Source organism: Megalops cyprinoides, chromosome 13 (assembly GCF_013368585.1).
Source record: "Megalops cyprinoides isolate fMegCyp1 chromosome 13, fMegCyp1.pri, whole genome shotgun sequence".
Classification (NCBI taxonomy): domain Eukaryota; kingdom Metazoa; phylum Chordata; class Actinopteri; order Elopiformes; family Megalopidae; genus Megalops; species Megalops cyprinoides.
Window position 1 is genome coordinate 30,872,388 of NC_050595.1, and position 16,300 is coordinate 30,888,687.

Consider the following 16,300-nt stretch of genomic DNA (forward strand, 5'->3'; position numbering starts at 1 on the left):
CCAGATAGTGCTCTCTTATAAGCTGCCAGACACAACAAGCAGCAGACAGAAACACTACAGTCCAGTTATTCATCAGCACGTTTGCCTTAATGACTAGAAAGTATAGAGTGAAACTCTCATTTTACCTTTCACAACTTAAACTCCTGTTGAAGGTTGACAAAGATGTTTTCTTAAAGTGATACTAGGAATGCATCTCAATGCATGCTGCACTCTAAATTGCACTCTGTGTACCCATGTACATAGGATACCCATATGCGTTGGCTAATTGTCAGATGTCAGGTGACACTTCAGAAATAGTAAGGCAACAAAACATTTAACCTCCTGAAATATCCACTAGGATGTGTCATTTACACCATGTAAATACATGTAGATACATACAGTACAGTATACATTTGTAGTATTACTAAACAAATGTTTTCACTGCATTCTCTCAGCAAATAAGTCTTATGGGATACACGCCTATGCCGTAGTATTTCTAAATGCATTCCAAAATGTCGTCATAATCAGGACTGTATACAAATAGGAAATATGATGTATAGACAAAACAAGACAAAACTCTTCATAACTTTACACTTACACACTGTTAACCTCACCTGAACTTTGAGATCACTCATCGGCCATCACTACCTTTTTCCCCTCTTTACACAAAATGACCCTACATCCACATAAAAGCACATGAAAGCAAATCTTTAAATGGACTGCAGAGTCAGGTGAAATTAGCTTCAAATTAAAAAAAAAAGCAATGTGAAGGGGGTATCCTTGTGGTTTGTGTGGAAATCCAGATACTTGGGTATAATATTTACCTGAGTTTTAAATTATTTGAAGTATATATATCAGTATAAAATTATCTGTTTCTGTACTCTGCTCCGCAGCACTTCATACCCAGTTAACAGTTGAGCACCCCTCGTTTTTCCTTTTTTAGTATGCAATTCCTTGAATTTCACAGATTTTACTCTAGTTAATCAGTTTGAAGAATGAAAAAAATCAATGCAAAGATTTGACTACTACAGTAAAATGTCCATAATCAGATCATACTGAACAATATAACCTTTTTCAAAAGCACTATATCTTCAGGTTTCCTACAACAGAGACTGATGAACTCTGAGTTTCTGGGAGTTCTCAAGTGCCCATTTGAAAAGGCTGGAAATAATGAAATAATGTGTGTGATTAAAGAGAGCTTTGTTAATAGGCAGTGAAATTGTAATCACATCTAGATCCCTTTTCATCCCCCCCCCCCACCCCCAGCTGATTAACATAATGACAATGGCAGATATTTCTCAAGGTTCAGAAATGTACTTCATGTAACAGACCACTGTATGTCAAACATGTCACACACAATAATTTCCAAGCTGAGAAGCGAACATGACAAAGTTTCATTCAAATGTAATGCATTCTTTAATTATGCGCAACTGCCCTAGTTTTAATACATCTGGGACCATGTCCACGTGTCTGTTTGAATATTTATAAGAAACTAGGCTATACGAAGGGGAAAAAAAGCACCAGTTCTGCTGTCTTCACAGCTCCTAGTACGAATAAATCTGTGTGTACTACAAACAAACCATAAAAAGCACCAACGTGACATCCTTTTGGTTGGGGACACGTATTTAAAACCAATCAGGGTAACCCTTAGTTCAGCATGTGGATTAACAGAGTCTATTTTCACTTTGAACCATCACTTATTCATGTGGACATGGTTTTTGTTCCCCTGTGGCCATGAGAGCATTGGAGAATAACCACTTTGAGGCTAATAATAATGTAATGCAGTTACAGAGAATAAAACCATCTAAACCAACCAATGCTAAACATCCACTGGTTCCAACCTCCAATGAGTTAACTGGGGTATGATAGTTCTGGTATGGAGCAATCCTCCTTAGTGTACTTCCTGGATGCATTTACTCTTGATGCTGTAAATGACAGGCACTGTGTTTTACAGCATAAGGGATCATGTAGCAGGTCAGACAAGAGGGAGGAGCGAATGACCCCTGATGAATGTCCTGATCAGGGTCGCCAGAATGGTTGTGTCAATTGAGTGTGCATGTGTCGTATCGGCTGAAGAGTCCTCAGGTAGAATTTGGAGGAGGAGTGTACAATGCCAAAAGCAGTGCTGAGGGTGCACTCGAAGCCTCTCACAGCCCCTTCCAACACCTCACAGTGACACCCACTCCATTTCCGAACCATCGTCTCTGTGCCGGAGTGAGCACTTACTACCAGGTAATGATGCGCGTATAGGAGCTGCAGCACAGTTTGCGATTCATGAGCTAGAGGGACAGGCATTGTGAGAGGTAAAGGACAATCGAGCGTGTGTTAACTACCTTTGCACAGTGTTCATGAAGTGCTCATTGAAGTGCTCCATGACAAGTACTAAGCACACCAGACCCACAGTAAAAAGCAGGGTACAAATAACCACTAGATAACCAGGTCATACCCAGAGTAACACTGTGTCTATGTTACTGGGTTTCATATAAATGGTCACAATCATGCATGTACAATATTGACATTTTGAAGATGAAAATGTTAAAAACAGCTGAAAACAGATGACCTAATTTAAAAATGTACATGAAATTAATTGAATCACTATTGTGGCTGTCTTGCTTACAATTTGAAGAGCTAACAGGGGGGCTCACATCACCAAATAACTTCTCAAGCTTGAGCCACTGTTTTGACAAAGACAGTGAAGCATTTTTCCAGAAATTACTCCAACATTGAAGGTTATATATTTAGTCATTATATGCCATTATAAGAGAGTGTGTGTGTGCGTGTGTGTGTGTGTGTGCGCGCGTGCGCGCCTGTGTATGTACTTGTATGCCAAAAAAATCATCTATTCTAAGAATGAGTGCTGATTGTCGACATGATAATAATCAGCAAGAAAAAAATGCTCACAAATAAGTGACTGATGCAAAGCAAAGCAGCTCTTAATTGCTAATCAGTTACCCATAATTAATACCTCCAAACTTCATAATTATTTACTTCAACAGAGCACATAACGTGCCGTTTAACTGTTTTCTAACAAAAGAAACTGCCACAAAATAATTAAAACTTGTGGCATTGTTTGAATTGTCATTTCTAATAAATAAAACTTAACAAGGCAATTGTTATGGATAAGCATCAATGACATCCAGGCTTCCAAGCCAAAAGATTGGTGTCTTTGAGCTATTGCCAATGTTACAACTTTGGTACAATGTTTAAAAAATGTGGTAAATATTAGATAAAGGAGTTTGTACTGATAAATATCACACAGGAATTAAAATTAAAAATGAATTTAGGCATATCTCGAAGTGACCATAGCCTGTATCAGACCTTCACACAAGTTCAGATGGGCATGGCCAAGGTCCTACAGCCACAATGTGTAGGCTGTACACCAGATGAATGAGTGAATTCTCTCATGGTTGAAAGACAGGTGAAAATGTATTCGGCCCACATAATGGCCGCGGGTTATGAAGTAGTGTTACAACAATAAGTATGTCACACAGACCTGGACACACTGAAGGATAAATGCATCAAGTTTTGAACCTTTCCCACAGTGCTGTGAAATGCTTTGCATTTAGACACATGCGCAGTCCATGCCTTACAGATGTGCCAAATGCAGGATAAATGAAGTGAATGTTGTGAAAAGTTACTGACATGGGTGACAATGTGTTTGACTACCATGTTGGGCATAGCCTTGGACCTACTGTAGGCCAGTAAGTGTGCATATGCTCACCAACACTAGGCAATGCTGCCATGAATTACCTATGGTAGAAAAAGTACAAAAAAGACTGATTAAAAGAAACAGAAGCAAAACAAAAAGCTGAAGACGATTCTGGCTTGAAGGACTAAAAAACAAGTACAAACTCCAATCAATATTAGATTTAACTAGTAGTGGCTTCTTGTACACAGAGTACAGAGCAAGTGAGAGGGCGGTAATTCAGTGTTTCCTGGACATTAGTGATCTCTCAGCTATAAACAAGGTAACATGCTGGAGTCTCATGTCCCGTGTGGGGTGGTCTTATGTAAGTAACCACGGCTCATAAAAACCTGGAGCAGATTCGGTCTGCTCCACAGCGGGAGGCTGCTCCACCTCCCCGGTTTACACTCTCTCACTGTGTTTTAAAATGATAGCTGGTGCTAGTGCCATCCTTTCATTCTACCACTTTAGCTCAGCATGTCTTCCACAACATCTTACAAGACATCTTACATGACATAACATCTATTCCCCCACTGCATATGTGAGAGATGCGGACTACACCATAGAACGAAAAAAAAGAAAAACTGCTTAAGCCTCAGAGCATCCTCAAAGGACTAGAAATGCTGGTAAATGTTGTTTGGAATGTTCTGTTGGAAAATTAACTGCTGAAAAAAGGCAATGCTTTCACTTCTGATTCATTATGGTCTTGTGGGGATACTGCAGTGTGGTTGAATTGAGACTTTTCTTGAGCATTCGCATGCAGGAGCAGATGCAATTCCCCAAATACTTTGTGTAATCCTTTTAGCAGCTTTTCAAAATCCTTCCGTGATGCAAATTTATGTCTGGTATACGTTCCTACTTTTTCACAGGGGAAGAGATGTAAAATGGGGAAAACAAGAGAGGACACAAAGGTGCCAACAGAAAGGGTCTTGCCTAATTTTGTGAAGCTTATACTGACACACAAAATGACATGTACTTTTTCTGGTAAACTGAAGAGTGGCTGGTTTATTTAGTTCTATGGCTTTGCAAATGAAGATCATTTGTTCATCTTTTGATGTTACATCATTGCCATCACAAAAATGAATTTTTGTTTCCTTATTCCATGCCAGTTCCAAAACTGTTAAAAAAATAAACGTTTGTTTTACTACAGCACTTTACTTGATAAAGAATGGAGCATATTACACAAATAATGTAACCAAATGGTCTTTTCACCATGTGGAGAGTGAGCTAACTGAAAGACGTTTTGTCAGTACTTCAGCCCCCTGGCTGTTGTTTTTGTGTTTCTCCCTGTCTGTCAGTGTCATCCATGTGCTTTTGTTTACAGTTCCCATGTGTTCTGGCCCTGCCCCGCTCTCCGCCCTGTCCCCGCCCACCTGATTTCCTGATCACCTCCACCTGCTTGCCTAGCCACCTGCATCCCATCTCCTCGTCAGCCCAGCCCTTTATATACCCTTCTTGTCTGTTTGTCTCAGTCTCATTCATCAACCCTATGTGCCATTTCCTTCCTCCTGACACATGTCTCTGTTATTCACCAAACATACAGTAAGTAAATGCTACCAAGAGTCCATTTAAAAATTATTTCTTAACTTGTTTAATATAGTCACAGCGAAGGTCAAGTGCTCAATTGTACAGATATGTACAGCTTATGAAAGAGAGACACATTTGTTCTGAGGTTCATTCCTTAGATTTACACAGAAACAGAAAAGTTTCTGAATGAAGGAGAAAAAAATCAGAGTATAACACAACATGGCAGCCAAACGGTAACACAAAATTAGCTGAGCAGGTGCTTCTCTTAGCTTTCAAGAACAGTGTTATATTTCATGTAATTCAAAGGTGGCATTTGTGACCTTGCAAACCAATTTACTCATGCTGCCATATTGTTTTACCAACTGTACAAGTCAATCAATTTTTCATTACCTACGTCATATCCCCTTTAATTCATTCATCTTGAAAAAGGAGCAAAGGCAACATTTTAAAACTGTAGCCCTAATTCATTGATACATGCAGTGGTTTTCTTCTGTAATGTTGAAATGATATAATTTGTCACAGTCATGAATATGAAACAAAAAGCTACCAAACCTTTGTCACAACTTTCAGCATTTCACATTTCCCAACCCCTGCTTCTTTTGAATTAATATGGATGTACATTTACAACCCTTCTACTGTTGTGACAGCAAATATATAATTAACTAAAAGCCGAAAGTCATATCCTTCAATATGAAAAAGCACTCACTTCCATAAAAGGTATATTAAATGCATTTCTTTGCGAGAATTAATGTCAATATTACTCTAACTGAAGGAAATAGCCAAGATTTCCTGAGAACTGAAGGAAACCACCAATGATGACACAAATGTTTCTCTAGAATAATGTTTTTCATTGGAAATGTTGCGAGCAGAAGTGAAACTGGTTAAGAATCAAAGCAGCCGAGACAAACAACATTAAACATGACCCTGCTGCATAATACCAGCGCCTCTTTCATTTTCCCCACTCCCAAAACCCATTTAGCATGGCTCCCGATGGCTCTGAGCTGATGGAAACCTGCCTGGGAGAGATCAGCGGGCGACTGAATTAGATGTGTAAATGCGGCTTCCTGGAGATGCGGCTTCTTGATATTGCGCGTCGCTGCCTGGTGTCTGCCTCCTCGATCGCAAGGCTTTCACCATGGGAACAATTAGAGGAGATGGCCGGGCTGCCGCGGTTCCGCACCTGGCTCTGGCTCTCGCCGTGTGCCCTCTGCACCCGAGAGCGGGTGCGGGGCTGCAATGTCCCCGCTGGCTTCATTAATTCCGAAATTGACTGCCTGTAACTTCATTGTTGTAGGGTAGCGTCGGGCCGCTCTCCTGCCTGCTCCATGCGGCAGAGGACGCGGAAGAGGAAATCTTCCTTGATCCAAAACCATGTCAACATGAGGGAGCGAGACACTGTGGCTAGTCCACTTGTGTGGACTGTAAAATGACTGAAACAGTGGGGAGAGCTGAAATAATTTTTTATGATTTAAACCTGTTTTTTTAACCCCCCCTTCATTACCATTATGCATGGATATTAAAAACATAACTAGGGTGTTATCACAGAAACACCTCACTGTGTCTTGAGAATGAGACAAGAGTGTTGTGCAAAGAGTGATAACATTATCTGGCTCATGTAAATATGAAACAAGTGTCACTGATTGCAGATTTTGAAGAGGATTTCTCATTGGAGATAACAACATGGAGGGAGAGTGTGTTGATTGCACTCTCTTGGGGGGGGGGGGGTCTTGGGGGCACTTTATGAGTTGCACTTTTTGCATCTTTTGTGTGTTAAAATAACTCATATGGGTAAGACTGAGTAGGCTGTTAAGCTTTTGAGGAGAACAGGGTCAAACTGTATATTAAGATCAACTACATAACATAACTAAGTATACATACTGTAATGCGTACATGAGCATAGCATTAACAGTTTCATCAGACATTCATAATACATTGGGCATGATGCAGGACACATTTTACCATAGTATAACATACAGTATGTCATGTAGAAATGAATGTCACATCCAGCTCTGCCTGCAGAGTAACATGACTCTGGGCCACCTCTCCTCCTACCTGTGTCTTATGCCTTATATCTTTTTTTTTTCTTCATTTTTCCATTTTCTCCCAATTTGAAATGGCCAATTCCCCGAATTTTGGAATGCCCAATTTGTCATCGATGTTCGGTCCCATTGCACAGCCCCCACTATCAATCCAGGAGAGCACAGACAAGCACGTGCCCTCCTTCGAGACACGTGATGTCAGCTGCTGCATCTTTTTGCACTGTGGTCCACAAGCTAAGCTAGCACAGAGATGAGGCGGAGGACGACATTTCATATGCAGCTTTGGCATGTGACCGAGGCCCCTATCCCTGGTGGAACAAAGCCAATGTGCTCCGCCTGTGAGCTCCCGGTCACTGTCGGCTAGTGACACGGCTGGGATCAAACCCTGGCCGTAGCGTTCAGTCTACACTAGGAACGAATGCTTTTACCGACTGAGCCACTCAGGAGCCCCCTTATGCCTTATATCTATATCAGGGTTGGATGTGACATTCAGTTGAGCATATGCTTTATGTAGCTATGCTTCATGTACAATGTGACTGAGTGCAGATGGCAATCCTTGCTTCCCTCCTTGTGGTTTTCTTCAAGTGGATACAGTCTACAAACCTTTTTAGTGCAACCAACTGAATGTAACAACAATCATTCCCCTCACCCATATAATATGAAATTATTATAAATGATATCAACACTGGCCATGTTGCTGCACATGGATAGTGGATAATGGCTAGTATTACTGCAGAGGAACTTGAGGCATATGTGGCCCTTCATATAAGAATTTAGGATTCCTTTAACTTCCTGTCACTCTGGCAAAATCTTATCCAATGTAAAAACAAGTATTGTTCATAAATTGATAAGCTGCCACCACTGAGAGAAGTACCAAAACCTCCAGTCACTCCCTACAATGCATTATGGGATTTGTAGTGCACCAAATAACAACTGAATTTGGGATGGGCAGTGTATCAGAGGATTGCATAAAATAGAACAGGAAAAAATGACTTTCGTATCTGATATGTAGCATGGACTGGCAGTACAGGAAAGTACATTTCCAAAACAATAATACTTGTAGTAATCATTTTAAGATTTTTTTACTGCATATTGTGTGCACAGAATGTAAACATGTGGGCTTATTGCTGTGTATTTTTGTATAACAATGTAGGACTGTTATGTGTATCGTGACCCTTTTATATATATATACCCTTGTAACAAACAAAGCATGATATTTATAATACTGTAAACAACATGGCAATACCAACTCAGCAATCAATATTCCCTCAATGAACATGCACACAGATATATGCATACACACACACACACACACACACCAACAAACACACACAAGTACAGAATCTGGAAGATCCGGTGTTTACTCAGTGCAGAGATTTAAGTAAGGCAAAATAAGCTCCACTGAGTCCCTGCCAGATTCATATGCACAGGGTGTTGTCCAACAATCCATGAGTAATGTTTTTTGCAACTTTTGAAACTGTCAGAGTTGCAGAGCCAAATCACCATGGACATTAAACCCTTTTAAATGCTTCATTACACTGCAGATCACTCAACCATTTACATAACTGCAATATGAGTCTATTTTCCCAAATGCTTATCCTCTCCAGTTTTTCAACAGTGCTGTTAAGCTGGGGAATGACAGCTTCATGTTGCTGTGGTCATCAACACTGTATACTCAACATGTTTAAAAGCAACCTGACAGACAGATTTTGAATGGCAATACTTAAATAATTTCACAAGCCACTCTATACTTACTGCTGAGAATGGTTTAATGTCAAATTCTGTATTTCTGAGAGAATAAATGATAGACATGACCCTTATTTAGGGCTCTGGGGCTCTTCATCAGAGATTAACATGGAGTGAATGGCATCCAGGCCAACCAGCGGATCTCGGACCCGACAGCGCTCTGACCTGCTCACCCCTGGGGATGTGAGCTGCTGGGACTGCCATCACTCAGACTGTGTTGCTTGGTCTGCCACTTTCTTGGATCTCAGTCCAGTTCACTTCTGCTGGGCAACTTCAGAACCACACTACAGAGCAACAGAAAATAGGGCAATACCCAGAGGAGAGGTGCCTCCAAATCCACTGAGCAGAGGGTTTAAATGGAGCATTCAGGCTCTTCTTAGGGGCGCATTTTGTTTCCATGTTGGTTGGAAAGAGATGGATTGCAGTTTGGAGTTAACCTCTCTATGGGGCTGATGGATTAATCCTGGTATGAACCTCCTTACTTATCAGATGAGGGTTTTTTTTTACCTGTTTTCTGAAAGCTTCCACCGGCTTTTCTACCTGCTGATAGTTGACAGGAAAAATGAACAGCACCACAACTTCACCAGAGGCTGCATCAGTAACTCCAGCTCAGCACAGTGACAGAGAGCCCCATCTGTCCTCAGCTCTCCCTGTGCTCCTACAGTAATCCTTTCATATGTCTCTTTCAGGGAATCTCAAAAACAAGTAACGTCACCTCACCAACAAGCTCTACTACAAGCAGGATGCTCTGTGCTCTGACTTCACCACACAAGGGTAAAATGAGCTCCAACTAAAAATTAAAGGCATACCAACAGTAGCCTATACCAGAGAAGTCTCTGTAATATTGGATTAGGATTAGGTACAGTAATGTTCTGTAGGCTTGATAGTATTGGTTCTCAATTCTGGTGCCTAATAATGCTCTGTAAAAATAAGCCCAGAGTGTGAGAGCCCTGACACTTCTAATGTCAACTGGGCTCAGTACAACATCAGGTATACAGTGCACTGTGGGGTACAAGCTGCTTGTGGGAATACAGTTCTACCTGGGCTCACTCATGGCTGCCAGTGGGGATCTGGTTCAAACTGTAACCTGTGGGCTCCTGCAGGACACACTGACAATGCTCAATGGCCTTTCTCTTATAGCGTTGCATGGCATTTCTGTATACTGCACACCTTAAGGAATCTGTTAAATTTCTTCCTTCCTTCTTCTACATAATTTGGATTCACACACAAGTGTTGATTGTTTTTCTAAATCAACGATTACAGAACGGTCAGAACAAATTAGCAAAACCAAAATTAGCAAAACAAAGTAGAAGAACAGAAATTACCAGACCCCACAGACATGTAGGAATATAAAGTAAACATTAGTCAGATCACCTCATACAAATTAACAGCTACACATCAATACACCCTTTTTTCAGCTCAGAAGAATATGCTAATATTAAATAAATATATTAAACAAATGCAACATTCTGGAATGGAGGAATTACATGTTGAAAACGCTACCATAAAATAATTTCATCAATGGCACAGGTTTCAGTTTTAATTGCTAAGGTACAGCAAATAAATTCCTGCAGGTGAGGTTCAAACAGGCATTTCTAATGTGGCTCTGCATGCAAATCCACAGCTCAATATCAGGGATATTTCTGAGCAAACAGAATGCAGTTTATTTTCCACGTCTCGAATGCCCCTGTAAAGATGGTGAGCTGAGCCTGTGTGATTAAATGTACCTGCCACTCAACTGTTTCTGATGACCAGATTGCAATGGGCGATGGGCTGCAGGGGTACCGATGCCATGCTCCTCTCTGCTGTGTGTCACAGTGATGAAAGGAACTGCTTTTATGAATGACCGGGGGCCAAATTTGCCAAAACAGGATACAGAATGCTTAAAGAGCAGGCACATTGATTTTGGTCAATGTTGGGAGAACAATTCATACATTTTGTGTGCTAACACCTTCAAAACACAATGAACAGCATGTAACCTGCTTGCGAGGACACGGTCAAAATGAAACCTATATCCGGCACACGTTTCTGCAAGTGGGACAGTGGCATCTTTTTTTAGAACTGAACTTTCCAATGCCAGATAGAAGGTTGTGGGTTGCTGTTTAAAAGCTGTTCTTGACGGTACAACAGTTATAAATGGAGAAGTGGCAGAATTAGTAAAACCATGTAAAATTATTAGGGTTTGACAATAGTAGTACATTCTCATTTAACAACATCATCATTGACCAAATGTACAACACAGCCTGCATACTGTCTCAACTAATGCTGAAATGTCGTTTTTGCACCATCACAGCATCATGGCACAACTATCATATACAACACATTCCCATAATGTTTTTCAGTATTTTGCATAAATTGTACTATATTGCTTATGATAATCAACAGTCCCACACCCAATATTTCACAGCTCAATGAGCACACAAGGCAATACAATTTTGTATACATGTTTACAGTATATAATCCAAGAGCAAAGCTGCACTGTGAAAGGATTCAAGAAAAATAGTTCTTAAATGTGACTTTCATCCTCTAGGCCTGGTGAAACTCCCTCATACATTTTCTGAGACCTTAATGGGGCTTTCACCATAGAACATGACATACAATCTTTTAGAAAATATGGCCCTCAGTGTTTGGAAAAAACTTCATTTTTTGGTGCCAAGAAAACCCTGGTAGAACACCCATGGGATATACTCTCAATAGCTCTCCACTAACAACTGAGAAAAGCTCACTTTTGGGCACAAGATCGCATGGTTGAAAAATGTCACTTGTCACTGAAGAAGGCAAAAAATGAATTTTTGATTTCTGTTTGGGTTTATGAAGAATCTTGAGGAAGACCTGGTTCAAGAGTGCATGAGCTGTGTTCCTTGAATAGAGAAAGCCTAATGTGTTTGAGAAATCTGTCATCAATCTGACTGAAGTCCAGAATTGCTAGGTTAGGGCCACATGGCCCACAATCAGCTGCTTTTATTGAATGATTTAATGATTCATTTATTCATTTATTGAATGCATAAATGATTTTTTACCAGCCCTGACCACTACCCTGTGGTCTATTGTTAGTGAACAATGCTTTATCCTAGTAAACAAAGAATAGAGATGCTCATTCAATAAAGAATCATCATCCCTGTAGTTTGCATTTTAAAGTATTCATTTGCAAAACATTTCCACATCTATTACGTTGTTGCCCTCAATCAAAAGAAAACATACTGCAGCAATCTACTCCAAAAGATAAATTATGTGCTTATATGAATACTGCATGTTTTCAAAATACACACAGTGTAATTCAGAACAAAATTAGAAAAAAAATCTATATTATATTTTCCATCAGCTCAATTTCCATACAGAGGTGAAGGTTCATACACTTTCAGCCAAACCATGGCAATAAAGCTTCCCTCCAACAAAGTAAAGGAAATAAGACCCTCATCCACAACACTTCATGTGGAATTTTTATACCACTATTTCACTTAAGGAAAACATTGCGTGCTGAGGAAGATTAATCAGTACACCATCACTGTGAATCAACACAAATCATTGAAACACATCATACCATGTGTTGAGAGCACAGTCTTTCAAAATGACTTTCTAACAGGTACATTTAACTTGCTGACAAAATATCAATATCTATATCTATATCTGCTAAATATCCTAAAATACTCCTTAAGGTACAATTTGGTAAAAGGGAGCTTCACATAAGAATGGTCAGCAAAGTCAGAATTCTTCATTATCAGAAACTTGCCATTGCCTCAAAACATTGTATGCCCTGGGCTCTGGACAAACATTGAATAGGCTTTACTGGTTGCAAAAGAATTGTATGAGCCAGTCATTTTATGTAATGCTGGGTATTGTGAACGAAGATGTTCTTTTTACTGATGGAAGAGGAAACAGGCTTTCATTGGGCAGACTGCAGATGAATTTAGAGTTGCATTTTTCTTGAATTGTTAAATAATTTGCCCATTCAATCAATAACCATTACTGCCATCAGCAGCACAAACAGCTATTTGAGGGTGTCCTGCTGACAGAATGGCAAGAGGAATGAACCAATGGAATACAGGTTCTCTTTCCCAGGAGCACGAATAACAGAGAATTGTTACTGATAATTGGGTTATCAAAAGGGTTCATGGCTTGTTATACCAACTGCTTTGAGATCTACACTGTAGCTCTTTAATCTACAAATATAAGACGCAACCAGAGAGCTGTGCTTGTTACTGAACATCAGCTGACAATCTTTTAGTCCTCTCAGATTCTATGATTTCCTTTTCTTTCCTTTTTTGCTGTTTTTATTTCATGTTTCAGATGTGAATTGAAGATATAAACATGTTTCATGCATCTCAGATTCAGTTTAACCATGAGTTACAACTAAACACAATCTGACCACTCACGTGTTGTGGAAAGTCACCTTGTACCACTACAAAAGACATCCTCAACACCCGCAATGCCATTGAAAGACCAAAGATCAAGAGCAGAGCAGACGGATAGAATCTGTAAATAATGTGCATAATCTGCACTTAAAATACCTTTGGATCAAAATGGCAGTGAGGGTATGAATTATGAATCCTGTTTAAACTGGAAATTAAAGTGGTTCAGTGCACATCCATGTCATGATTCCAATGTCACAGACACAGGTAACCTCCTATTTTATTGTAATTATTATTTTCTTTATGTTTTTTCCCTTTTTCACCCTCTTTCACACTCTGGAATAAGAAAGCTCACCACACCACTATATTCTTTACACTTGTGCAGGAATGAAATGCTCTGATACATTTGAAAGCAGCCATTGGCTATTTTTCACTACAAGTCCCACAATGTAGCTGGGCAAATGCTGAATGGAGAATGGAAAACCTCTGAGTAGCTCGCAAGAGCTTGGTGATTCACTAGAGGGTGTTAATGAGAAGGGGATCCTGGCTGATATAACCACATCCACATAACTGGCTTTAGGCCAAGCCAAATATGTTCTGCTGTTGCAGATTCATGGGTGTTGTTAGTTAATGACACAGCCCAGAATCAAATGAGCAATGCCTGGGGGCTTTAGGGTTCAGTGCTTGAAATGAGCTTACCAACTGAGCCACTCAGGAACCCCCAACAGGTGACATACTGAGCTAGATGAGTAATGTTTTATTAAGAGATGTTAACAAGATTCTATCTTTGCTTGAGACACTCTCGTTTAGGTGGTCTTTATTTTGAATAGCCCATGTCACAACAATTGGGTTCCTTTATATTTTACACAGTAAAGGTAAAATACAGTGTGTAGAATGGCCATACTTTATCATTTTAATGTCTTTCACTGAGATACTCTAGCTCATTGCAGTACATTCAGCGATGATTATCTACTGACTGTACTACCCACAGAAGCAAAATATGGCTGTTCAAAGAGATAAAGCCTGCACAGTCATGTGAAGAGAGTGGCTTCACAGGATCCACAAATTGTCAGTTAGTGATGTTATAATTTCTGTGTTTCAGAGAGATGATGAGGGGGAGAGAGGATTACTTTGTCCATGAGAAACATTCCATTCCAATTAATGAGTGTTGAAAGGATGTTGTGTCTTGATTGACACTTTTGGTCACATTCATATGTCTTGAATGATGGATGTGCTAGGCACTTATTGTGGGAAAATCTGGTCAGTGGCTTGTATGCACTTCCTGAATGACTGAGCTGCTTCCTGGCTTGTCTTCCTCATGCCAGATAAACCATTCAAGGGCAATCCTGCTCCAGTTTTGAAGATTGATATCTGTAGTTTCTTAACAGCAATCTGGCCACAAACAACTACTCAAAACTACTACCAAATTCAACATCTGGCCACAGACACCCTTCAATCTGAAAGGGCTTAAACATGCATACAGCAAAAGAACCAAGCATAAAAAACTGACATGGGTTCGCACAGCAACCTGTTAAATTGTGAGTCAGTGGTTTCACAGAGACATCTTTGGAAGGTAAATTTGAAAACACCTTCAGCATCAATAGTTTTGAAAAATGCAGCACGGTGCATAACAGACTGCTAACCACAAAAACAGTGTTAACACTGAGGTAGATCAAAGCAGTGGACAGTGTTACTTATTACTAACACCTGCTTGGGCCTTAATGTTATCGGGTGGTACAAAGTGAAAGACTCCCACGGGAGCAACCGAAATGGCAAAAAAGCAAGCTATTACAAAGGGCTCTGACTGAAGGCTTTGATTTCCTTTTGAATAAATTATGTTTTCATCTCATCAGGCCACATTAATGTAATAGGACAATGGTGCCTGCAAACTACTGGGCCAACAGTGACAGTTCTGGCACTTTGATTTGATCATTGTAATACAGGAAGGCTTAGAATTCTACATACAGCACACCCTCACTGGTGAGACATACACCCCAGAACCCTGTAACTGTATGGTGTACTGCATTGTTGGAAAAGTCTGCTTTATGAAGTACTATACATAGATTTTGCATTAAAGTAGGCCATTCTTATGAACAGTCTCTCTGTGTCGCTAATATAACTAATTACTTCCTTCTGCCAGTGTTATTATTCTTCTAATTATCACTGTATTTTTAGCAGATGAAATGTTGTAACTGTGCCATTTTATGGGAGATTTGAAACGCTTCCTAAAGATAAGATAGGAAGTCTGTGCCTCTCGTCCGAAAGTGAAAGATGATAATCTGACCTGCTGAATTTAGCACATGTGCAAATTCACCCGTATCCTTTTACATCTTCCCTTCTGCAAATTGGTTTGTGCAGTGTGAAAACGTACCATCATATTCAAACGCTTCATTAGTCTACCGTAAAACCTTTTTGCACATATGAGAGTCCAAACTCCAAATTTAACATGAAACATCTAGTCGCATAATATCCTCCATACACACACACACACACACGGAAAATGAGCCCCTCAACTACCTATGAATTTATACAGAATATTATTTTCCACCCTAAATTTAAAGAAAACACTGATATTAATACCAAACTACTTGCATTCGCAGACTAATCTGTCATCTTCTCATTACAATCGCATTTCACAAGGGATCCTCCAAATGAAAAGTGGAATGAAAAGCCTGGAGAGTGCAAGGCGGAGCATTATATTGCCAAGACGATCGCCTGATTTTTAATCAAATCCATGATTTCTCCTCCCAAGCAAGTATATCAGACAGAAATGTAGAGAACCGGCTCCTGCTCATCCTTGGTGGTTGTGGTGGTGGTGGGGTCTATAAAAAGTGGTCATCGGGGAGGAAGGCGCATAAGGGGCAATTTGTGACATGAGCCGGCCAATCATACAGATGGCAGTACCCAGCACTGAACTCTCAGCTGTGGTATAAGGGCCTGTGGAGAGAGGTGATTCTGGGATGACTGCTGGGAAA

The 16,300-nt window shown here is 40.1% G+C and overlaps 1 protein-coding gene across 10 annotated transcripts in view; it reads right to left on the reverse strand.

Annotated features, from left to right (window-relative positions):
• The window catches only part of LOC118787665 (SH3 and multiple ankyrin repeat domains protein 2-like), a 165,907-nt gene that overhangs the window by 144,749 nt on the left and 4,858 nt on the right, over nt 1–16,300 (reverse strand). The gene's annotated exons all lie outside the window — the stretch shown is intronic.